Source organism: Vicia villosa, linkage group LG6 (assembly GCF_029867415.1).
Source record: "Vicia villosa cultivar HV-30 ecotype Madison, WI linkage group LG6, Vvil1.0, whole genome shotgun sequence".
NCBI lineage: Eukaryota > Viridiplantae > Streptophyta > Magnoliopsida > Fabales > Fabaceae > Vicia > Vicia villosa.
In genome coordinates this window covers 134938458-134964511 of record NC_081185.1, presented here as the reverse complement: position 1 = coordinate 134964511, position 26054 = coordinate 134938458, and positions in this window count along the sequence as shown.

Here is a 26054-nt window from a genome sequence, read left to right as displayed (position 1 = left end):
AACAAAATAAAATAAATTGAAAAAGAAAACTTAGCTGCGATTGGGTGTAGTTGCGCTCTGAGGGTGCACCATGGTGAGGATGCGTTTGGAGCATCAGATCTGATGGGCGCTTGATCTAACGGTTGGTATTGGAAGTCCATCGTATACCAACGTGAATGGAAAACGCTGGATCTGGAGAGGAACTATAGAATAAAGGGAATATTAAAACATACAACACCTGGGTATCGAACCCAGGTTTGAAGAAACGCACCATATTGTCCCTTGCCAACGCATCCAGATTCGCTTGATGAAATTAAGATGATTCACAGTTGTTAAATAGTAAAACGAAACCAAGTGGATGGTCAAACCGTGGGGCCCGCGTCGCTTGGACGACGAATCAGAGTGAGAGAGAGAGGTTGGCTCCGTTGACCAACCAATGGCGTCCCTTGATAGTGCCACGCCCGCTGGACCACCACTCCCGACCCTTTTGACTCACCGGAACAGTGCGCCGGTCACCTTCTTCGACGAGGGTGATCTCGGTAGCCTGCAAAAACGATCCAAATAATGCACAAAAACAAACCATATCACATAATTCATATGCTGTGAATCCAATGGGCCTGTTAGTTTCTCCTGAAACGGCATGTAACCATGAACACGATGAAGGAGAACCTTCATGCCCTAACAATGGCAGATCGTGTTTCCGGTCCACCAACTCACATGTGACACGTCCAAACAGTTCTATACATGTTCCTGAGTATAAATATGCACATAAAATATGTTAGCAAAGCGGGAATTAGTGGATTCAACGTTGAACAATTCTTACCTCCGGTGAGGCCGAAAGAAAAGGTTCTGGATCGTTGTGAGCTTGAGTGGCGGATGGAATCGACTCCTGGAATCCTCAGGAAGATGATTGAATGCCTGGATTCGATTAAAGAGAGCTGAGCATCTGAATTTGAGTTTGCACTTTCTTTTTCTTTTTTTGAGTTTTTTCGTTAGGGTTTTTCAGGCTGTCCAAACCGTGTCCCTTGGCTGCCGTGTCTAAGAGAATATATATGAGAGGAGATTAGGGTTTGGAGTTTATGGAGATTGAATCCTTTGGTGACATGGAAATTGAAAAGAGTTTTTACACAAAATCTTTCTAAAATTGGTGACCAAGATATTTTGTGCGCATTTTTCTATTATCTTGGCTATGGGAGCATATTTGGATTTGATTTTTTTGAATTAATAAAACAATTGATCATCATATAATTATTTAGGATTTTATTTAATTTTTATTTGAAATTAGTTGAATAAAATCAAATGTAAATAATATCACAAAGATAATTATATTTGACCTAAAGAACTCTCTTGGGCTTATTATCATGTGGATAACTCGAAGATTGAGGCCCATTTCTTAAAAGCTTAAGCTTTGTCGCTTAGGGCTTCAAGCAATTCCCAATTTTTACCCAACTTGTGCAATGCATATTTCTCTCAATTTTAACCCTAAGAAGATGCCCTCGATCATTTTAGAAAGCTTAGGGTGTCCTTTAAATGATGCTTTTAGTTCCATCTTAATTAGATGTTTCCATTCTCGAGTTATGAGCTTCGACCCAAAAGGTGTTTTCGTTGTCTTTTCAGGAGGACCTGTAACGTATTGATCCATATCTCTCAAATGAAGCATTTTCAGACTTGGCATGTGAGAGACAAAGTTGTAGAGAATTCAATTTCCTTCAAATTGAGCTTTGGAGGGGAAATTTCTGATGTTCCATGTGAGAGTTATGGCTGGTCAAAGTTCAGTTGACTTTTCCTAAGAAAACCCTAATTTAGAAACTTTTGAAATTGTCGATTTCTGATCTTTCCTTGATGAACCATGATCAATTCTTGATCAAATTGTGAATGATATTTCAATATGAGGATGTTGACAAAAAATCAGGAGTTTTGACTGTACTTTGACCACAGTTTGACTTTTAAGTTAACCAGTCGATTACTGATCGTCTGGGCCATTGAGTGAGCAATCTTTTGAATCAGAGCTTGAAACTTGGCATGGAAGTAATTGTGGGATATGTTGAGCCATATGTGATGCCTTGGAGCCATTGATTCACTGATCTTCCCTTGAATAAATCAAACCCTAGTTTAGAACTTCTGTGTGGGAGACTGTGTTTTGGAGCTTTGTCTTATGATTTGGTTTTGTGCATGAAAAATAGCATGGGCAAATTTTGGGGTATGACACCGGCTTACCTTATTGGCCTGAATATGTACAAGCCCCCTGAGCTAGGGTTCCATATGGACGAATAGTTCGGTTCCCAAAGATTCGATTTTTGTTCGGTCTGGAAAGTCGGTCCCTCTGTTCATTCAACGGTTAAGAAACTCTTAACCCTTGCGCGTGTTAGAAAGTTTCTCTGATGATTGCCGCTTTAAATTCTTCGAATGTGCCACTAATGATGAGTATTTATGGGGAACATAAACCTACTTTATTAGCCCCTAAAACTGATCATTTAAAAAAGGGTTAAATATATAAACCCCGCTTGTAATGTTAGCGAGATTTGATTTTAGCCCATGGTAAAAATTTTTTTTAAAAATCCCCCTCGTAATATCTAGATTCCATTTTCACGGCCCCTGGATGCAGTATTTGAGCTTAGATTCGATTTTTTAGTGACTTGGATAATCCAACTGGATTTTTAATTTATTTTTAATTTATATCTAAATTCCACATGGATTTTTTTTTTTATAAATTATATAATTTTTTACCTTTTCTTAAATTATTTTTATGAAATTATATTTTTAAATTAATTATTAAAACAATAATCTTATTTTTATGAAATTATATTTTTAAATTAATTATTAAAACAATAAACTAGGGCTCAATATTTTTCACAAAGCCCGTTTTCTTTCCACTAAGCTCATAATTTCAATACTTGTAAACCATTGGACTAAAAAGGTTTATAAGCACTTCGATTTGATGAATTGTTTTCAATGTGGGACTCTAAAATTACACATGCAGTTCCATCTTCTCCAATAAGTTGAGGTGTTGCTACTGCGACTTGCAACTGCAGCAGTAAATGCAATGTATGCCAAATTGCTATTCATGAATTAGGATGATTTATTCAGATTTATGATGACAATTATTGTTTCTCCACCAGGAGCACTAACCCTTCACATCCGTATAAGCATATTGCCCCACTGTGGTGTCAAAAAAACCCAGATAGAAACTTTCTTAAGTCCCCAAAGTTTGTTTTCCCGAATACTAGCCTTTGAGCCAATCTGCTGACACTAGAATATATGTACACCTGTTGCATACAGATCAAAATAGCAATTAAAATGCAAGAAAATATGCTCTTAAAACACCAGATAAACATTGCATATAAATTGTTATGTGTTTGTTCAGCTTGTTTCATTTTGAGCCAATAGAAAATAACAATTACCTTACCCTTTAAATGAGGAGTTGAATATTTTTACACTTAAAATAATAACAGAAACCCGTTGAAATTGTATTACACTTATTTATTTACTGTTTGGTATTTATATCTTGTGTGTTATTATAATTGCTGGAACTGTCTCTTCAGGCCAAACCTTTAAGTGTATTCCTTGAACCTTACCCATCATTCTCAACAAAAGGTCAAAAATTTTAGAAACAAAAAATAAATAAAAACTTTTAGCGAGAACCCACCATCATTCTAAACTAAGTTAAAATACTCCAACTTGTAGTGAGAACCCACCAACAGTTTACACGTAGTTTCCAAATATTCAACCCAAGTATTCTTGTTTTCAACTCCATGTAAATCAATACTCCAACTTGTAGTGAGAACCCACTACATTTTACACGTAGGAGTACCTGCTTTAGGACAGAAGTTTCTGTTTAGAAGAGCAAAAGTATTTGCGAGTACTCATTATCACAGGAATATTACCATGAGATGAAACCCAGTGCATGTAAGTATTTTATCCAAACAATTAAAATATTACCATGAGATGAAATTTGGAACTCATCACTCACTTGCATGCATGTAACAAGCATCACTAATATATGCCTTCTATTGGGGGAACTGCATGTATACAACAACAAGTGGGTGTGGGAAAATGAAGAACTCAGTAGTGTTGTCCCCTTCTTAATTTGCTTCTGGTATATGTTAAATAGAGAAAGAGAATAAGTGGGTGGGGGAATATACAACAACAATATAAATCATTAAACTGATTACAATAGAAACCATATGGAAAAAATAGAGAAAGATTTGAGGAGTCCAATAGAAAAAATAGAGTCCCGCATCGGATATATTAGAGAACTATTTTATGTTTATATATCACACAATAATATAAATCTTTAAACTGATTCCAAACTGATAATGGACCATAAGTTAATATAATTTTAATTAGATTTTAGTTTAAATAATTCTGAAAAAAATGAAAATTAAATTAATTTTAGTTTAAATAATTTTGGAAAAAAATGAAAATTAAATTAATGAAAAAAAATAAAAACGAAAAACAATATTTAATGAAATAAAAAATATTAAAAAATCCAGGTGGACTTTAAAATAATAATAATACATTTTAAAAATACCACATGGACTGCCAAGTTGACAAATAGAGAGAATCTTTGATGCAATCTGTCAATTGGGGGCTTATTTGACGGAATCTGGAAATTACGAGGGGGCTTTTAAATTTTTTTTTACAGGGGCTTAAACCGAATCTCGCTAAAATTGCAGGGGTTTTTATATATTTAACCCTTTAAAAAAAACATTCGTTATTCTCTTCCTCCCTTGCGATTTCGAAATTTTTCTTGCGTGAGGCTCGCTCAGGATCGCTTTCTTTCGTCTTCGATTCTCCATCAAGTAATTTATCTTCTTATTTTATTTTTCTATCTTTTATCATGGTTGTCATCAGGGAGTGTGATGAGTCAGGGAATATTATCGTTCCCCAAACTGCTGAAGAGAGAAAAGCTCTCTAGAAGCACTCTTTGGAGTCGTGTAAAGGTCATATGAGTATGGTCGACTTCAATCAAATTATATATGAGGTGTATGGAGACCTTTATGAATCCTTTAGCGATACTGACTCAGATTCTAGATCGTCAGGTTCAGTGGAAGTTCTCACAGAGATGTGAGGATCTTTTATTGACGTTGAGGTGCTAAAATATAAGAATAGTGTGGTGACTCGAGATGATATACAACTTCGGACCAAGAGAGAAATTTCGTCCACTGGCAATGAGGAAGATGCTATCCTATAGTTATGTGAGGAGGGGGAAGTTGTATGCCTCTTTTTTCTGAGAGTTGTTAGTGATGATTTTTTATACTTCTATCTGAGTCTTTTAGACGATTTTAGAATTCAGCTTCCTTTTACCGACTTTGAAGCTGAGTTGTTGACCACCATAAATGCATCCCCGGTCCATATCCGAACTAATGGATGGGGTTTTATCAGGTCCTTCCAGTTCATATGTGAGGCTCTGCTTATTGACCCGAGCGTGGTCATCTTCTTCTCTATTTTTAAGTTGAAAGGGGCCGATAGAGAGAGTTTGATAAGCATCAATGGGTCCTTGGTCAGGAATTTCCTCTGGGCTTATACCTCAAACTAAAAAGACTTCAAGAACCGATTTGTCCAGCTAAATGGGAGTGAAGGGTGCCCGAAAATTCTATATTCTCCTGACGGGAGCCGACGTTTTCCTTTATATTGGACCGAGGACCCCGTTCCTATTGTTGGTTATGATTATGAAAAATTGAATGCCGATGAGATTATAGCTCTTTCTTTTCTGGACTCATTTTCCTTGATGGAAACCAAAGATATAATAGAGAAGTCTGATGATTAAGTGGCGCTCTTGTCTTTTTTAGGTATTGTTTTTTGTACTTACTGTGCCCAGCGGATTATCCGTTCACCTTATAATCTGATCCCTATTTTACTTTTTTTTCGTGCAGCAAAGATGATGTCTGCTAACATTAAGGAGCAACGAAAGTTGATGGCCGAGGCCAGGGTGAAGTGTGCTGCTACCCAATCTACGCTGCAGTCAGACCCTCCGGACTCCAAACTCGGGTTGTTCGTAGGAAGAGACCCGAGGCTGTTAGAGAAGTGGTAGTGCTCTCAGAGTTTAAATTTGACCTCCCTTCTTCCTATGTACCTCCTCCTGCTAAGAAGCTGTTGGAGCGGTAAAGCGGCAAGCAACAAAAGATTTGGAAATATTCATCCGGGAATTATCGTGTCCACAGAGATTGGTGAGAAGAACTGCCGTTCGACTATCTCGCGTTCTAAGTTTCATGATTTGGGTGCGGAAAGGTAAATGCGGGAAAAGTAAATAAAAGCAGATAAACAATCTCAATAGTCTAAGAGAAATAGTTATGGAGTGGCATTTCGTTCTACCCGTCGAATACTTAAATCTGAAGATCTATCGCTCTACACTCACAATACGCATCAACATCACCGGGCATCACTCGAGATGCCACATCGGTGTCCATGTCTGCAACACCGACGAAAGCTCAACCGTACTATTCACATCAGCGATTTCTCCACCGACACAAACAACACGGAGGCATTAGACTCGATACCCACTAAGATTGTTAGTCCTGAATCCATGTCTGCAACCCAGAAACTAACAGTTATCATTCCTAATCAAGATCTATGGTGTCCATGTCTGCAACAACACAAATCCAGAGCATTTAAGCAAAAAAATCAAGAACAACAACAATGATGATTTGTAAAGCGAATATATAAACGATCCCAAGATCCACAAATATACATACAATAAGAGTAGAAACATACATACAACACCCACCATTGGAATGAAACAAAGGGAAGAGAGAAGATGAACCGGAAAGATCTCACCGGTACAATGAAATCGAGTCAGATCCATGATCAATCCACATGACGTCGCACCCAATGGTGTTTCCTAAGCCTCTAAACTACCAAAAAAGGATCAGAGCTAAACTTGTCAAGAAGAGGTGATAAAAAACCTAAAAAATCTGTTATTAACTATTTATACAAAACTGAGTTTCGCAGTGGGCGCGACGCGCCCTATTTCAGTGCGACGCGCCCTATATAAATTTACCAAACCGCCCTAGAGCGCGGAGCGCCCTAATCCGGCGCGACGCGCCCTAACTTCTGCCAGACTATGTTCTTCAAACTCAAAGAGGGCGCGACGCGCCCTACAGCGCGCGAAGCGCCCTGCACCAGAACAGCAGAATTATTTTCTCTTTGCTCTCGCAGCCGTGTCTTCGACACTTTATTCCTCAAGGCTCCGAAAACGCAAGAATACCTACAAAAATACAACAAAACTATCAAACGGTATAAAAGTATATGAAAATACAAGTATTCGTAAAGTAAACGTAATTACACAAAAACGGGGGATTATTCAAACGGTATTAACAAAAAGCATTGATAAGTGCCACTATTTACATACACAAAATAACTACAATTTGGCAGAAAATAACTCTCCCCGGCAACGGCGCCATTTTGTTGTGGCGGTATAGCGGCAAGCAACAAAAGATTTGGAAATATTCATCCGGGAATTATCGTGTCCACAGAGATTGGTGAGAAGAACTGCCGTTCGACTATCTCGCGTTCTAAGTTTCATGATTTGGGTGCGGAAAGGTAAATGCGGGAAAAGTAAATAAAAGCAGATAAACAATCTCAATAGTCTAAGAGAAATAGTTATGGAGTGGCATTTCGTTCTACCCGTCGAATACTTAAATCTGAAGATCTATCGCTCTACACTCACAATACGCATCAACATCACCGGGCATCACTCGAGATGCCACATCGGTGTCCATGTCTGCAACACCGACGAAAGCTCAACCGTACTATTCACATCAGCGATTTCTCCACCGACACAAACAACACGGAGGCATTAGACTCGATACCCACTAAGATTGTTAGTCCTGAATCCATGTCTGCAACCCAGAAACTAACAGTTATCATTCCTAATCAAGATCTATGGTGTCCATGTCTGCAACAACACAAATCCAGAGCATTTAAGCAAAAAAATCAAGAACAACAACAATGATGATTTGTAAAGCGAATATATAAACGATCCCAAGATCCACAAATATACATACAATAAGAGTAGAAACATACATACAACACCCACCATTGGAATGAAACAAAGGGAAGAGAGAAGATGAACCGGAAAGATCTCACCGGTACAATGAAATCGAGTCAGATCCATGATCAATCCACATGACGTCGCACCCAATGGTGTTTCCTAAGCCTCTAAACTACCAAAAAAGGATCAGAGCTCAACTTGTCAAGAAGAGGTGATAAAAAACCTAAAAAATCTGTTATTAACTATTTATACAAAACTGAGTTTCGCAGTGGGCGCGACGCGCCCTATTTCAGTGCGACGCGCCCTATATAAATTTACCAAACCGCCCTAGAGCGCGGAGCGCCCTAATCCGGCGCGACGCGCCCTAACTTCTGCCAGACTATGTTCTTCAAACTCAAAGAGGGCGCGACGCGCCCTACAGCGCGCGAAGCGCCCTGCACCAGAACAGCAGAATTATTTTCTCTTTGCTCTCGCAGCCGTGTCTTCGACACTTTATTCCTCAAGGCTCCGAAAACGCAAGAATACCTACAAAAATACAACAAAACTATCAAACGGTATAAAAGTATATGAAAATACAAGTATTCGTAAAGTAAACGTAATTACACAAAAACGGGGGATTATTCAAACAGTATTAACAAAAAGCATTGATAAGTGCCACTATTTACATACACAAAATAACTACAATTTGGCACTTAACAACTCTCCCCAACTAGAATCTGTTTGTCCTCAAACAGGGCCAAACACTCAAATCGCAAAAGTAAAAATCCAAAGAATCAAGAATCGACAAGATTTGGAAAAACAAAACAATTGTACGGTTCAAACAAAAACGTACGAACAAAGTAAATACTTACCACTATCCTACCACGACAACATGAAAATGAAACGATTCCTAAGTACGAAAATTCATACAAAACATCCTAAAACAAAACAAGCTCAATAATGAATCACGCCTAGCAAAAACTCATCGGTAGATGAAAAACACCGAAAGGTGAGGACTTTGAACACTCATCCAACAATCTTGCAAACAATAGACAAAATTATGCGTTCATCTAAAAATATTATTGAAAATGCAACGACACGAATCACAAGGGCTTTTAAGGTTGTAATGTGGCTCGGTTAACAAACAAGTGATAAGTCCTAAAGCTAATCGAAACAAAAACTTGCCTAAACCTAAGGGAGTAATTACTTCCACAAAGTTTCAAACAATACAATTTCAATCCAACTTTTCTTTTCATCACAAATTTCACACCAAACACAAAACTTATTAGCACACTCTTATTCTAAACTCTTTTTGTTCTTTTCTTTTTCTAGCTTTTCTCTTTTTTTCTTTCTTTTTCTTTTCTTTCTTTCTCACTTTTTTTTTTCTTTTTCTTTTTCTTTTCTTAACCTCACATCAATCACAACATAAAGAGGCAAACACCTTCTCCCCAACTTGAATTCAACCATAACATAAAGCGAATACTCCCTACTTTCTAAGGCAAGGTAAAAATCCATCTAAACATCATAGGTGCGGGTTCAAGAAAACAAAGAATCAAACATCCATACACATATGAAAACCAAACGCTCATAGACAAGCATTAAGCAAAAACAGTATGGAGATTGACAAAAAGGCTCAAAAGGGGTTACTAATGGTCACACACTCACAAGGTAAAATGACATTTGGCTTATGGTAGTTGTGCTCAAAATCAAACAAGTGCCTTGATCACTTTCGTGCATTCACAAAATCAATACAGACGAAAGATTAAACATAATAATATCCAGTTAAAACAAGAATTGTCGGTCTCTCGCATATATATACAATGGAAAGCCACCTCACATTTATGGTAAAAAGGGAAAAACTAATTGTGATTCAAGTCATGAGCAAGTTATGCAAAAAGAATGAGTAATATGAAATTTGTACAAATGAAAAGTCTCAAAAACATGCTATGCTATAGAAAGCGATAAACGAGTACCTTGCCACGTACAAATTTGAACAATCATTATCGCACAATTGGCATGTTGAATCAATCAAAATTGGAGAATTACCCAATGCGACTCCAAGTAACCGGGCCAAAATTTGAGTCTAAACACAAACAAAAGAATTAAAAATAAATCGATAAAATACTATACTATAAAGCCTTGGTGTAAGTGGGAAAAAGGCGAGCCGAGTGACCCGTTAAAAAGAGGTCACTGGCCAAAAGCAACCCAGCGCGCGACGCACCCATGAGCGCGCGACGCGCGCTACACCAGAAAAACCAGACCAGTCTAAAAAGACAGATTTTTCAGTGAGCCACCACTTAACACCTACACAACTCAATTACAGAAAAACAGAAAAATAAAACCGTTGGGGTGCCTCCCAACAAGCGCTCGTTTAACGTCGTTAGCTCGACGCCTTTATTGTTTCGCGAATGGTAAGAAACTTCCTCGCGGTACGCCAATGCTTTCGCCTCAAACGCAACCTAAAGAAAACGTCCTGCCCAAACACTTAACAAACGAAACTTCAAACATAAAACCATCGCAATGCGATTAATCTCAACCAATCCCCGGCAACGGCGCCATTTTGTTGGAGCGGTAAAGCGGCAAGCAACAAAAGATTTGGAAATATTCATCCGGGAATTATCGTGTCCACAGAGATTGGTGAGAAGAACTGCCGTTCGACTATCTCGCGTTCTAAGTTTCATGATTTGGGTGCGGAAAGGTAAATGCGGGAAAAGTAAATAAAAGCAGATAAACAATCTCAATAGTCTAAGAGAAATAGTTATGGAGTGGCATTTCGTTCTACCCGTCGAATACTTAAATCTGAAGATCTATCGCTCTACACTCACAATACGCATCAACATCATCGGGCATCACTCGAGATGCCACATCGGTGTCCATGTCTGCAACACCGACGAAAGCTCAACCGTACTATTCACATCAGCGATTTCTCCACCGACACAAACAACACGGAGGCATTAGACTCGATACCCACTAAGATTGTTAGTCCTGAATCCATGTCTGCAACCCAGAAACTAACAGTTATCATTCCTAATCAAGATCTATGGTGTCCATGTCTGCAACAACACAAATCCAGAGCATTTAAGCAAAAAAATCAAGAACAACAACAATGATGATTTGTAAAGCGAATATATAAACGATCCCAAGATCCACAAATATACATACAATAAGAGTAGAAACATACATACAACACCCACCATTGGAATGAAACAAAGGGAAGAGAGAAGATGAACCGGAAAGATCTCACCGGTACAATGAAATCGAGTCAGATCCATGATCAATCCACATGACGTCGCACCCAATGGTGTTTCCTAAGCCTCTAAACTACCAAAAAAGGATCAGAGCTCAACTTGTCAAGAAGAGGTGATAAAAAACCTAAAAAATCTGTTATTAACTATTTATACAAAACTGAGTTTCGCAGTGGGCGCGACGCGTCCTATTTCAGTGCGACGCGCCCTATATAAATTTACCAAACCGCCCTAGAGCGCGGAGCGCCCTAATCCGGCGCGACGCGCCCTAACTTCTGCCAGACTATGTTCTTCAAACTCAAAGAGGGCGCGACGCGCCCTACAGCGCGCGAAGCGCCCTGCACCAGAACAGCAGAATTATTTTCTCTTTGCTCTCGCAGCCGTGTCTTCGACACTTTATTCCTCAAGGCTCCGAAAACGCAAGAATACCTACAAAAATACAACAAAACTATCAAACGGTATAAAAGTATATGAAAATACAAGTATTCGTAAAGTAAACGTAATTACACAAAAACGGGGGATTATTCAAACGGTATTAACAAAAAGCATTGATAAGTGCCACTATTTACATACACAAAATAACTACAATTTGGCACTTAACAGAAGCCAAAGCTGCGGGCGGAAATGACTAGTAGTATTGATTAGGCTGTGACCAATGTTATGCAGGAGTCTGGTCAAAGCAGTCATCAATCTTGATCAAATACTGAGTTCATGTTTTGGGAAAACAACTTCGACGGGTTGCGGTTTCTTTATGACCATCTGAACATTGAGGGGGATATTGCTAAGGCGAAGGTGTTCGGTCCTCAACAGTTGACTGCCAATCTGGGGGCCTATTTAATACGGAGCGCCATGATGGTGCATGCTTTGTTTGAGACCGACGATGATTCTTATAAAGTCGAGCGTCATTTACTCGAGGAGGTGACCAAGCTGAACGAGGCCTTGAAAGTCTAGGCGGAAGAGTTTGGCGAAGCAAATTGGCGGCTTGCCGAGGGGAAGAAGTTGAGAAGTTGAAGAAAGACAATGATGGTTTGAACAAAGATAATGAAGAACTCAAGGCTTCATTGAATGAAGCTCAACTTAAAATCATATATGATGGTGACAAGGCTTTTGATAGAGGGAAAGCGCGGGCTCTGGTTCTGCAGCCCGACCTGAGTTTTCCCAAGATGGATTTCTTCAAGATTATTCGGGATGGTTAGTTGGTTGGTCCAGAATCCGACACTTCTGAGCCTGAAGGAACGCCAGAGAAGGAGTCCCTGGCCAAGGTGATGACCCTACAGACTAGCCCTACCAATGATGTTTATGTTTATTGTTTATTATATTTCTGTGATTCTTTGTTTGTTAATTTTTTAAGCCCCTAGTGGAATGCACATTGGTTTCGGCCCTTGTGGCTCTTTTAATTCATGTTTTTATGATTTTGCAAAGTTAGTTGCCTTAGTCCTTTATAGCTCTTGTTTAAGCCGAGTAGTTAGTAGTCGTGCTCTTAGGTCGCCTGGGCCTTGAGTTATTGCGTTTTTTGAGAAACCCTAGGCATTAAATATTTTTCGATTTTACCTATGTTTCTAGACTTCATATATAAAGGGAGGCAATGGAATCTCTACCCCTAAGATATTTCTTGCCTCTTTAGCTATTGTTGTACCCCAAAATTTGCCCTTCATATTTCAATACAATTTGTTTCAAGAGGTCTCCTCATGCTCATAGGGTTCTCAATTGCCTAAGGGTACTCAAGGTTTCATCAGACAAAGCCTCCTCCTAAGAATGGACCTCTAACTAGTGTTTTGATTTCTTCAAAGGACATTGAACTTCCAAGGCCTCAAGTGGACTTCATGGTGTCTCAAAGTATCTCCATGTTAAGTTTCAAGATTTACAGCTCAAGATTGTTCACTCAATTGCTCAGATGATCAACAATCGATTGTATTGGGTAAAAAGTCAACTATGGTCAACATATAATCAAACTTCGAGATTTTTGGCCAACTTTAAGGTTTTGAAGTCACATTCATCATTTGATCAAGGGTTGATCGTGATGCAAAGAAATCTCAAATTCGTCAAAAGTTAACAAATTTGGTTTTTCTTAAGGAGACGTCAACTGAATTTTGACCAATCATAACTTTCACATACTTCATCAGAAATTCCCCAACCAATGCTCATTTTGAAGGAAATCTAATTCTCTACAACTTTTTCTCTATAGGTTTTTCTAAAAAAATGCTTCATTTAAGAGATATGAGTCTGTACATTACTTGTCATTTTGAAAGTAAACAAAAACACACATTTTGTCAAAAATGTTTACAAAGGGATAAAGGCTTCAAATGAAAGGATGGCCAACAAGGAAGTTGTAGGAGACATCTTGAGATTTCCAAAAAGTCCTAGATCACCCTCATATGATAAAAATTGAGCAAGTTATGAGATGCATAAGTTGGGCAATTTTGAGAAAATTCATGAAAATCAAAATGGTAAAACTTGAATTTTTGAACCAAGTGACCTATCTTTTAAGGTTTAAACGTGATTTTGACCTTATCCAGGACCCCTAAATCTATTCATATATTTTTGGTGATTTTTTATTTCTTTTTATGATTTTATTCAATTAAAATCAAAATAAATTAAATAAAATACCAATTAATATAGTTTACGCATGTAGATATGATTTTCAAATCATGAATCTAAAACCATATCTTTGTTATGGATAAATCATGTGAGAATTGTTGGTACAAGAATGAGCAAATATGAAAGCTTTTCATACAAATTTCCAATGAAATTTTCATGCAAATTTCCAATCAAATTTACAATTAAATCTCCAATCATCCAATCTCATGATTTCTTTGCAAACAATTTGACCTAATTCATTCTACTATAAGTAGACAACAATTCCAGACTAAGGGGGAGGGAGGAGGACGAAAAAATTCTTGCTCCAACAAGGACGAATTCTTGCTCCATCAACACTATTCCAAATCGCAAAAAATGTTTCAATCTTGCAGTCATCTCCAAGCTTTCCTAAGGATCAAATAAGCATTCAGAGGTTGATCGAAAGCTATTTCAATCATCAACAACATTTAAAACCTCGTGACTCACTTCAACCAAGTGCCACTGTTTGCTTACTCTTTTTAATTCGATTACATTGATTCACGCATCATAAACATGTTTTGATCATATATTATTGTTTGTATGAATGCATATAATGTTTTTGGATCATTTGTTTTGAGAATTAGTGCAGGTATCGTGAATTGCCATGGCTAGGGTTTGTTCTTTGTGATTTTGGGGAACCTTGGCTAGAAGTTTGATAATTGAGTAAAAGTATTTCGTCAAAACGAAGATGAACAGTGTTTAGAGAGTGTTTAATTAGTTTGAATTTTTGTGGTTTTGTTTTATTATGTTATTTTAATTTTTTAGGTTTATGAACAGGTTTCCTATGAATTGAGTGTAAGTCATTCCTTAGCGCACTAACGTGATTGGCCAAGTGGATGGAGCTTTATCCTGTGACTTCAAGGGGGGGATTCAATTCCCACCCCACACAATTTTTTTAGTTCTTATTTTTCTTTGCTTATTTCACATTCTTTTCTAATTTATCAACTGATAATTAACATAATCACAAACCTTCACTAACCACGAGTCATTTGTTAAAAAACCTTAATAATAAGGGTTTGGCCCAAATAATTAGGGTTAGTCTTAATTTTAGGTTTAAGATGATTAATTTAAATTAGGTTTTAGCCAAATAAGTAATTAACTAAATTTAGTTAATAAGATAATTAGGTTTTCTTGGCCGAATAATTTAATTAATTAACTAAGTTAATTAGGGTTAATAACCTTAGAATTTAGATTAATTTAGTTAATTAGGGTTTATTGAAATCAATTTTAACGTAGGTTTTAATTAATTAGGTTTAATTTCAATTAATTAGAATTAGGTTTCTATTACCCCTAAAACTTTTTGCAAACATCAACTTTCTTTTTCCTGATTATTTATTTTCTTGTTATTTTTAACTGTAACTGTTCACCAATTGTAATAGCATAGATTCAAATTCTGCATTTTTTATAATTATGTAATTGCTCACAGGTTGTAATAGCGTAGGAATTTTATTTTTTTCACACTTTAAATTCCTGTAAATATTATCTGTTAGTAACTAGGTTTGTATGGCAAGACTAAAACAAATTCTAGAAAACCCTAATCCAAGATTAAATAACTGAAAGCAGACACTCTTCACACTTGCACCTCTAGGGTAATCCTCTCTTCATTGCCTTACAAATGGTCATGTCCCTTGAACGTAGGGGTATCTTAGCAAAAGACGCTTACGAATAAATCATCATAATCCCTTCGGTACAAAAGATCATAGTCCCCCGATGACCCTTCGAGTTGCCTTCGAAAAATACGATCTTGTCCCTCGATGACCCTACAAAAAAATGATGATAGTCCCTTCGAAATTGATAAGGTATCCTTTCAAATATTAAGTTCAATGACCTTAAGGATGTCCCTTTACATCCAAAAGAAAAGACTACTTACCAACTAATGGTAAGGACAGTCCTATCCCAAAGGAAGAAGGAAAATAACAAAAATGACCTTGAGTTAAATGCTTGCTCACAAATCAGTTTTTTTTCACACCTCACACCTCCAAAATATTTTCAAAAAATAAACACTTTGTATACATTCATACGAGAATTATTACAAAGTTAAATTTTTACGAAATATTTTCAAAACACACACTACTTTTCAAAAAGCAAGTAAAGCGAGCTAAGCATTTAAGAGCCCATAAATAACCATGGATACAAAGGGTGCTAATACCTTCCCTTTGTATAACCTACCCCCCGAACTCAAAATCTATCAAGGTATTTCCTATTCTTTTCAGCCTTTTCCTTATTGGATAAAAGAAAAGTCGGTGGCGACTCTAGCTATCCGCACATTTGGATAAAAACAAAAAAAAATGTCAGTTCTCCCATCGTATTACAACTAGGGATAAGATCAAAGGTGAAAAGAAGGAAATTGCTGCAAACTCCTCTAGGAAACCAAAACCTTCCACCGAGGTTAATTCCTTCTGTGAGACAGGTCAGTCCCTGAAGACTAGGTCTTAGTCCTTGAAGGCTAAGAAGGTGATTCTGGAGGATGATTCTAACTCCAAGGATGATGAAGAGTGGGATGAGGATTGGCGTGAGTACCTTCGCTTGGAAGGTCATAAGTTTGTTGATTAGAAATAATGTTGTTCTTGTATTTTCATTCGGTGTTTGTTCCGCTTAATCTAAATAAAGAGTTTTCGTGTCTCCTTGTTGTTTATGTTAATTTCCTATGTACTTTGATTCCCTTTGTAAGGGTTTACATATTGAGGGATTTTCCCTTTTGAACGGGGAACCCGTGCAACATGCCCGGACGTTCCGGGCTCTAAACTGCACGTGCGACTGGGTTATCAAAATGTGATTGACCGTCCTGGTGCCATGGTTAAGTCCACAGTGATGACATTTATTTTGGCCAGTGTGATAAGGTCCGTGATGACCTTGTCGTCTTGATCAAAGTAGACGCGATGACGTTCAATTTCACGATTTGCGACAAGGTTCGTGATGGCCCTTCCGTCTTAATCAAAGCAGTCGCGATGATGTTCACTTTGACGGTTTACAAAAAGGTCTGCGATGACCCAGTCATCTTGATCAAAGCAGCTGCGATAACATTCACTTTGATGGTTGTAAAATGGTCCGCGATGGCCCAGTCGTCTTGATCAAAAATAGTTGTGATAATGTTCACTTTAACGGTTACGAAAGGGTCCGCGATGGCCCAGTCGTCTTTATCAAAGCAGTTGAGATAACGTTCACTTTGATGGTTTGCGACAAGGTTCGCGATGGCCTTGCCGACTTCTCACCCTGACTGGTCCTTCAACCTCCGATCTCTTTGCTGGTGCCCAGTGTTTAACTTCTTTAATCGAAAACCATTGTTTATTGTTAACCGAGAGGCTAGAGGTGCCTCATTAAGAAACCTAAATAGGAAAAAGAGTGCATCCTCCAATCGCACCTTATCACAAACTTTGACTGTCTCATGGCACTATAAGACTTATTTTACATCCAGATCCAAAAAACAAACTAAAATTCAGTCTTTTCCCGCTGAGGGGAAATGCTTATTCTTTTCCCTGCCTCCTTACAGTTTCCCGACCCCTTCTAAGGCGTATCAGAGAGTGATTCCCTTGATCATCCTTCTCGGGGCTTCTCGACTTCTTCCGGGTATGACCTCCTCCTCGTTGCCTTTGAATGTGTCGGGCTCCTCTTTCCTGCAGATGAAGAAAAGGCAAAGCTTACATAAGTTAACAACTTACCATGCTGGATCAAGGCTTATATCTCCTTCTTGAGTTGTATGCAGTCCTCGGTGTGATGGCCTCCAACACGGTGAAATGAGCACCACGGTTCCTTCCCGTTGGTCGCTGCCACCTTGTGAGCCCGAGGTGGTGTGATTATAAGACCCAAGAAATCCACCTATCGTAGGATTTCTGACATTTTTTAGATGCTGGGAGTAAATAGCCGTTCCCTTTTTTCGCATTGTGTCCAGCTTCGCTCCCGTATATTTTGTCGTTGTGTGAGGGGTTATTTTTCCCTCCGAGGTGCGGCTTTTCCCGGCTTGGATAACTTCTTGGGATGTTGGGGTGATATCTCTCCTGGCTGTTTTCCCCTTCCAACACTCTATAACAGAAAAAGTATATTGGCTCCTTTGTGATTGCACTATGTATGTTAATCGATGGCCCCTCTAAGCCACCAAACCGAGCGGTTTCGTGGGAAGCCTCGGTGGTATGTGTTGTCCTTTCGTTGAAAGAAGCCAGGTACTCCTGGGCATGCCCAACAATCCTCGAGCTATTGTTAGACGGAGTGTTGATAGGTGCTTCCCATTATTTGCGTATTGAAAAGGATTGATTCATCTTCTACACCAGATCGGGATATTCCGAGACAAAATCTCTCGGGAGACTCGTGTACCAATCTGCACTTCATCCTTGAGTGTTACCAACATTAGAACGCATTTGAGAGTATCCGTAGCCCCAAGTGTAGTGGCTTGTTTGTCCATGGCTCGAATATGCTGCCCGAGGTCCGTCAAGCCGTCGAAGACAGGCAAGGGAGAGAGTCTAAAGTCTTTTGGGATCCCTTCCGCCCACACGGTGTCTGACAGAGGCTGGAAATAAGGTGATTTGTGTGTGAAGGTGCTCTCTTTGGCATTTGTGACTGCAGGAATTGCACGTAACCCTGTAACGACTCATATTGTTGTTTCAGAGCTTCCGCCATGGTTAGAAAATGGGCGATGCTAGAGAGGGAATTCTCATCCATGATGCCTTATTTGATTTTCTTCGGTATCGAAGATATGTGGAATTGTGCGTGGCCTGGAAAAGTCTTACCTAGGCCCCACGTTGGGCGCCAAATGTTCCTGTAGAACACTTTTGATTATATCCCGGAAGAAGATTTTGGCGAGGTCACACAGGAGTTTGTGATTACTAGCTATAGGGATTTGAGCAGCACAACTGATGCGAGCTCAAGAAAATATGTGTTTTGCTTATCCCTCGGTTGGGAGCCCTATTTATAGCTGTTGGATGTAAGAACAAGATTTGGTTCTGCAATATATCTCTGAGTTTTGACGATAACAATGAAATATTTATGAAAGAACTATTTTATGTTCTAATGTTTGTTTCTGTGCAAGATCATATTTATCAAAATTATCAGATCAAACAAACACTATCAAGACGAATAATGAAGATCATATGTGAGTTACTATGTGTAACACAAGTCATAAACATTTTGGAGAAGAAAGTATGCTTCTATATCTGATCACAATCAGAAAGATCTAAGGACATCTGATATTGCTATTGCAATGATCCTATGAAGTATATCTAAGAAATGATTCTGTTTCGGAAGCTAGCAGAGATTTTGAACGAATAATCCTTTGAAAAACCAAGTGCCGAAGACTCTGAAGACCGAAGACTCTGAAGAAACAAGTACTGAAGATTCTGAAGATAGAAGTTCTGAAGATCAGGTTTCTAAAACAAAAGGATTCTGAAGACCAAGTGCTGAAGATGCGGCTCTGAAGACTCTAAAGAGTTGAAGTTGCAAAGAAAAGTGCTGAAGTTTTAAAGACAAGGTTCTGAGCGAACAAGTTCTGAGAAACTTAAGACCTGACTATCAGAAAAATCAAGTGTCACAATTCTACTCATGCTTCAAACATCTATCATCAGAGGCCTCTGAAAATTGAGAAGGCAAATGTTACCGTTAGCAATGATAAGTACACAGTATGTATTAGCTTTATTCCACTACCTTTCCATCAGTCTGAAGTATGGAAAAGGAAAGACGTGGTAGTACTATTCTAAATCATTGTGTAACGACTCTCTTTCTATAGCCAGCTGTTTCTCAACAGCTACTTTTCAACGACTCTATTTTCCTTAGCTATATAAGAAGAAGATCACCTATTTTAAAGTGTTGTTGGTGTTGTAGTCATTAGAACATATCTAAACCATCAACCAATATAACTGCAACATGAACAACTGCCTTCAATGGCTTCTGAATTATGTTGTTGATTCTGAAGATGATCATATAGCTTCTCAATTACAAATCCACAATAAGAGTATTGTGTTATGAGATGATGATTGAAGAAATGAGAAAAAGGGTTGTTGTCCAGAATGTTCTAAGAAGATTCAAGATGAAGACGTTCTTCCTTATGATAGTTCAAGATCAACAAAGTTGTCAGTAGCTTATGAAGAAGATGACGTAAGAAATTCAAGTGCTTTGGGCTGCATTCTGCGAAGAAGCTACTTGAAGAAATGAAGACCATACATCAAGCTACAATACAATATAAAATTCTTAGTATGTGTATTAGGATCTTCTGATGTACTTAATTGAGTTAACTCTTGCTTGTGTAAAAGCTCTAATTGTAAACACAGAGTTAATTAACTGAATATTGAGTATTCCTTAAGAGACCGAATGAAGGTCAGAAGCTCAAGAAGACAATGGTTACGATCATTGTGTGAAATCATCTTAGAAGACCGAGTGAAGGGCATAAGTCTAAAGGGGTCAATGAATGTTATATTGATGGATCAGATTACTAAACATGTCATTGTTCGTTAGTCACAAGCGGTTGCTTGTGTAGATGTTATTCACAAGGATGCTTGTGCAAGGTTGTTAGTCACCGGCTGTTTCCCGTGCATTGTAGTTAGTCACAGGGGTGCCTGTGCAAGGTTAGTCACCGACAGTTTCCCGTGCGATTGTAATCAGTTTAGTTATAGTGGATTAAGACCTTGGGTTCAAGGCGAAATCACCTCGGAAGGGTGGACTGGATTAGCTTGAGGGTTTCTCAAGTGAACCAGGATATATCGTGTGTTCTTTACTCTTATGCTTTACTTTTTATGCTTATGTGATCCTTCTAGAAAGCACCACTTAACACAATCATGTTAAGAAGCAAGAATTAATCAAAAGTGAAAAACCCAATTCAACCCCCCTTTCTTGTGTTTTCTTTATACCTTTAATTGGCATCAGAGCCCCGATTCTGAGTATGATAAAGAGTTGATTCCTTATCACACACCTAACAGTGTCAGATAAAGATCCAAATAATGTGTGAAGAAAGACTCTGGGTGATAATTACTCCACTTACAATTTCAGTATAATATCAGAAGTTGATGATTGAGTGCTAAATTGTAACTAGACGGATTATCTTGAGTCAGTCACTGATTTGTTGAAAAATGAAGATATCAACAACGAAATTCTTTTTCTTTGAATCTGGAAGAGGATTGAAGAATCAGCTGACAAGATAGATTCATCAAATAAGAAGTAATATATGTTGAATGCTTATCTTAAGAGTATGATTAGAAGAACAACTTATATTGTTTGCTAAAGATGAGTTCTTGGTGAGTGTGAGATGTTTTCAAGAAATGGATTAGTCAACCTTTGACTTTCTCATAGAAATCTCATTAGGAATTTATTTAAGTAAAGAAGGAAGTTGGCTGACTTATGATTCTGATACATAAGAACCGTATGATAAAATCTACAAAAGAATATCATAAATCTTGAACGGAGGAACTCAAATCTGATTTCCTTAATGTTAGAACAAGATTTGTTCTGATCAATTATCTTAGTTTTGATGATAACAATAATATGAATTTTGCTTAAGATAATATGGTACTCTAATCCAATGCAATTTCCCTTTCAGGAAATATATATAAAGAGTACGCATAATTCAGCGCTCAGAAGCTTTGTCTCAAAGGGTTCAGTATGCAACATCAGAACATGGTCTGGCAAGACATCAGAAGATGGTCGAAGTAGAATCAGAACATGGGTCTATGGATGCATCAGAAGAACAAGAGATCAGAAGCACTGAAGCTCAGAAGATGGTATCACGCTCAGAAGCACTTCAAGGTCAGAAGATCAGAAGATGCTATGCACCAAGCTGTTTGACTCTGATGATATTCAAACGTTATATTCACAAACATCAGATCAGAAGAAAGTACAAGTGGCAAGCTACGCTGACTGACAAAAGGAACGTTAAAAGCTATTCTAGGATACGTCAGTAGACACAGCGTGAACAAGGCTCGAGGTAGTTGACAAAAGCGTATAACATTAAATGCGATGCTGTACGGAACACGCAAAGCATTAAATGCATTCAACGGTCATCTTCTCCCACGCCTATAAATATGAAGTTCTGATGAGAAGCAAGGTTAACGATTCTGCACCAAAACAACTTATATCAAACTTGCTGAAACGCTGTTCAAATCTAAACTCAGAATCTTCATCTTCATCAAAGCTCACTACATTGCTTTTGTAATATATTAGTGAGATTAAGCTTAAACGTTAAGAGAAATATCACAGTTGTGATTATCGCTTTTAAGAAGCATTTGTAATACTCTTAGATTGATTACATTAAGTTGTAAGGAACTAGAGTGATCGTGTTGATCAGAATACTCTAGGAAGTCTTAGGAGTGAACTAAGCAAGTTGTAACTAGAGTGATCGTGTTGATCAGTAGACTCTAGAAAAGTCTTAGAGGGTATCTAAGCAGTTGTTCCTGGAGTGATCAGTGTGTGATCAGAAGACTCTGGAAGACTTAGTTGCGGACTAAGTGGAAAACCATTGTAATCCGTGCGATTAGTGGATTAAATCCTCAGTTGAGGTAAATCATCTCTGCGGGGGTGGACTGGAGTAGTTTAGTTAACAACGAACCAGGATAAAAATATCTGTGCAATTTATTTTTATCTGTCAAGTTTTTAAAGCTACACTTATTCAAACCCCCCCTTTCTAAGTGTTTTTCTATCCTTCAATTGGCATCAGAGCGCCGGTTCTAAGGTGCAAGCACTTAACCGTGTTTAGAAAAGATTCAGGAAGAGAAAAACGCTTCAGTAAAAGATGGTTGATGATAGTGAAAAGTCTACACCTACACCTGCATCTACATCTGGCTCTGCTGAGCAATACAACGGTAACAATGGTTATACTAGACCGCCGGTATTTGATGGTGAAAACTTTGAATACTGGAAAGATAAACTGGAAAGTTACTTTCCGGGTCTAGATGGTGATCTATGGGATCTTCTGATGGATGGTTACAAACATCCAGTAAATGCCAGTGGCGTAAAGCTGTCAAGGCAAGAAATGAATGATGATCAGAAGAAGCTTTTCAGGAATCATCATAAATGCAGAACTGTTTTGCTGAATGCTATCTCTCATGCTGAGTATGAGAAGATATCTAACAGGGAAACGGCCTATGACATATATGAGTCCTTGAAGATGACTCATGAAGGAAATGCTCAAGTCAAGGAGACTAAAGCTCTAGCTTTAATCCAGAAGTATGAAGCCTTCAAGATGGAGGATGATGAAGACATTGAAAAGATGTTTTCAAGATTTCAAACTCTTACTGCTGGATTGAGAGTTCTTGACAAGGGATACACCAAGGCTGATCACGTAAAGAAGATCATCAGAAGCTTACCCAGAAGATGGGGTCCTATGGTGACTGCATTCAAGATTGCAAAGAATCTGAATGAAGTTTCTCTGGAAGAGCTCATCAGTGCCTTGAGAAGTCATGAAATAGAGCTGGACGCAAATGAGCCTCAAAAGAAAGGTAAGTCTATTGCATTAAAATCTAATATCAAGAAATGCACTAACGCTTTTCAGGCCAGAGAAGAAGATCCTGAAGAATCAGAATCTGAAGAAGAAGATGAACTGTCCCTGATCTCCAGAAGGCTAAATCAACTCTGGAAGACCAAGCAAAGGAAGTTCAGAGGCTTCAGAAGTTCAAAGAAATTTGAACGTGGAGAATCTTCTGATGATAGAAGATTTGACAAGAAGAAGGTCATGTGCTATGAATGCAATGAGCCTGGACACTACAAGAATGAATGTCCAAATCTTCAGAAGGAAAATCCCAAGAAGAAGTTTCATAAGAAGAAAAGTCTTATGGCAACCTGGGATGAGTCAGAAGATGATTCAGACTCTGAAGATGAGCAGGCTAACTGTGCGCTGATGGCGACAGAAGATGACGGATCAAAATCTACATCAGAATCAGATTCTGAAGAGGTATTTTCTGAACTTACTAGAGATGAGTTAGTTTCCGGTCTAACTGAACTACTGGAACTCAAGTCTCAGATTAGTCTCAAATACAAAAAGCTGAAAAAGCAATTTGAATTTGAAACAAAGAAGCTTGAGTTGGAGAATTCTGAATTAAAAGAAAAACTTTTAAAATTATCCAATAATGTTGGATCTCCTTCTGATTCAGAAAAATCCACTCCTAGTCTAAACCATATTCTGAAAGAATATGATTTAAGTTTCAGGAAGTTCTTATCTAGAAGTATTGGCAGAAGTCAGCTAGCTTCTATGATATATGCTGTGTCTGGAAACAAAAGAGTCGGCATTGGTTTTGAGGGTGAAACCCCATACAAACTTGAACCTGTTGATGAAATGAAAATCACATACAAGCCATTGTATGATCAGTTCAAGTATGGCCACTCCCATGATATTAGGCACACTTCACATGCTCAAAGTTTTCACATAACACACACCAAAAAGCATGTGACACAACCTAGGAAATATCATGAAACTCACATTAAGAATTATCATGCTGTTCCTCCTATTGCTTACAATGTTAAACCCAAGTTCAATCAGAACTCGAGAAAATCTAACAAGAAAGGACCCAAGAAAATGTGGGTACCTAAGGATAAGATTATTCCTATTGCAGATATCCTTGACTGCAAAAAGGACAAAGCACAACATGTCATGGTACCTGGACTCTGGATGCTCGCGACACATGACAGGAAGAAGGTCTATGTTCCAAGACCTGGTGCTTAAGTCTGGAGGAGAAGTCAAGTTTGGAGGAGATCAGAAGGGCAAGATAATTGGCTCTGGAACTATAAAGTCTGGTAACTCTCCTTCCATTTCTAATGTACTTCTTGTAGAAGGATTAACACATAACCTCTTATCTATCAGTCAATTGAGTGACAATGGTTATGATATAATCTTTAATCAAGAGTCTTGCAAGGCTGTAAATCAGAAGGATGGCTCAATCCTATTTACAGGCAAGAGGAAGAACAACATTTATAAGACAGATCTGCAAGATCTTATGAGTCAGAAGGTGACTTGTCTTATGTCTGTTTCTGAAGAGCAGTGGGTCTGGCACAGAAGATTAGGTCATGCTAGTTTGAGAAAGATTTCTCAGATTAACAAACTGAATCTGGTCAGAGGACTCCCTAATCTGAAATTCAAATCAGATGCTCTTTGTGAAGCATGTCAGAAGGGCAAGTTCTCCAAACCTGCATTCAAGTCCAAGAATGTTGTTTCTACCTCAAGGCCATTAGAACTCTTGCACATTGATCTGTTTGGCCCAGTCAAAACAGCATCTGTCAGAGGGAAGAAATATGGATTAGTCATCGTAGATGATTATAGCCGCTGGACATGGGTAAAATTCTTGAAACACAAGGATGAGACTCATTCAGTGTTCTTTGATTTCTGCATTCAGATTCAATCTGAAAAAGAGTGTAAAATCATAAAGGTCAGAAGTGATCATGGTGGTGAATTCGAGAACAAATCTTTTGAAGAATTCTTCAAAGAAAATGGTATTGCCCATGATTTCTCTTGTCCTAGAACTCCACAGCAAAATGGGGTTGTAGAACGAAAGAATAGGACTCTGCAAGAAATGGCCAGAACCATGATCAATGAAACCAATATGGCTAAGCATTTCTGGGCAGAAGCAATAAACACTGCATGCTATATTCAGAATAGAATCTCTATCAGACCTATTCTAAATAAGACTCCCTATGAATTGTGGAAGAATAGAAAGCCCAACATTTCATATTTCCATCCTTTTGGATGTGTATGCTTTATTCTGAACACTAAAGATCATCTTGGTAAGTTTGATTCCAAAGCACAAAAATGTTTCCTTCTTGGATATTTTGAACGCTCAAAAGGCTACAGAGTATACAATACTGAAACATTGATTGTAGAAGAATCAATCAATATCAGGTTTGATGATAAGCTTGGTTCTGAAAAACCAAAGCAGTTTGATAATTTTGCAGATTGTGATATTGATATATCAGAAGTTGTTGAGCCAAGAAGCAACGCATCAGAAGCAGAGCTTCTCAGAAGCAAAGAATCTGAAGATCAAGTATCAGCCTCTCTGGAGGATCTAAGTATTTCTGAAGAACCATCTGTCAGAAGATCATCCAGACTCATCTCTGGTCATTCAGAAGATGTCATTCTTGGAAAGAAGGATGATCCAATCAGAACAAGAGCATTCCTTAAGAACAATGCAGACTGTCAATTAGGTCTTGTATCTTTGATCGAGCCAACTTCTGTTGATCATGCTCTAGAAGATCCAGACTGGATAATTGCTACGCAAGAAGAACTGAATCAGTTTACAAGGAATGATGTTTGGGATCTTGTTCCTAGACCAGATGGATTCAAT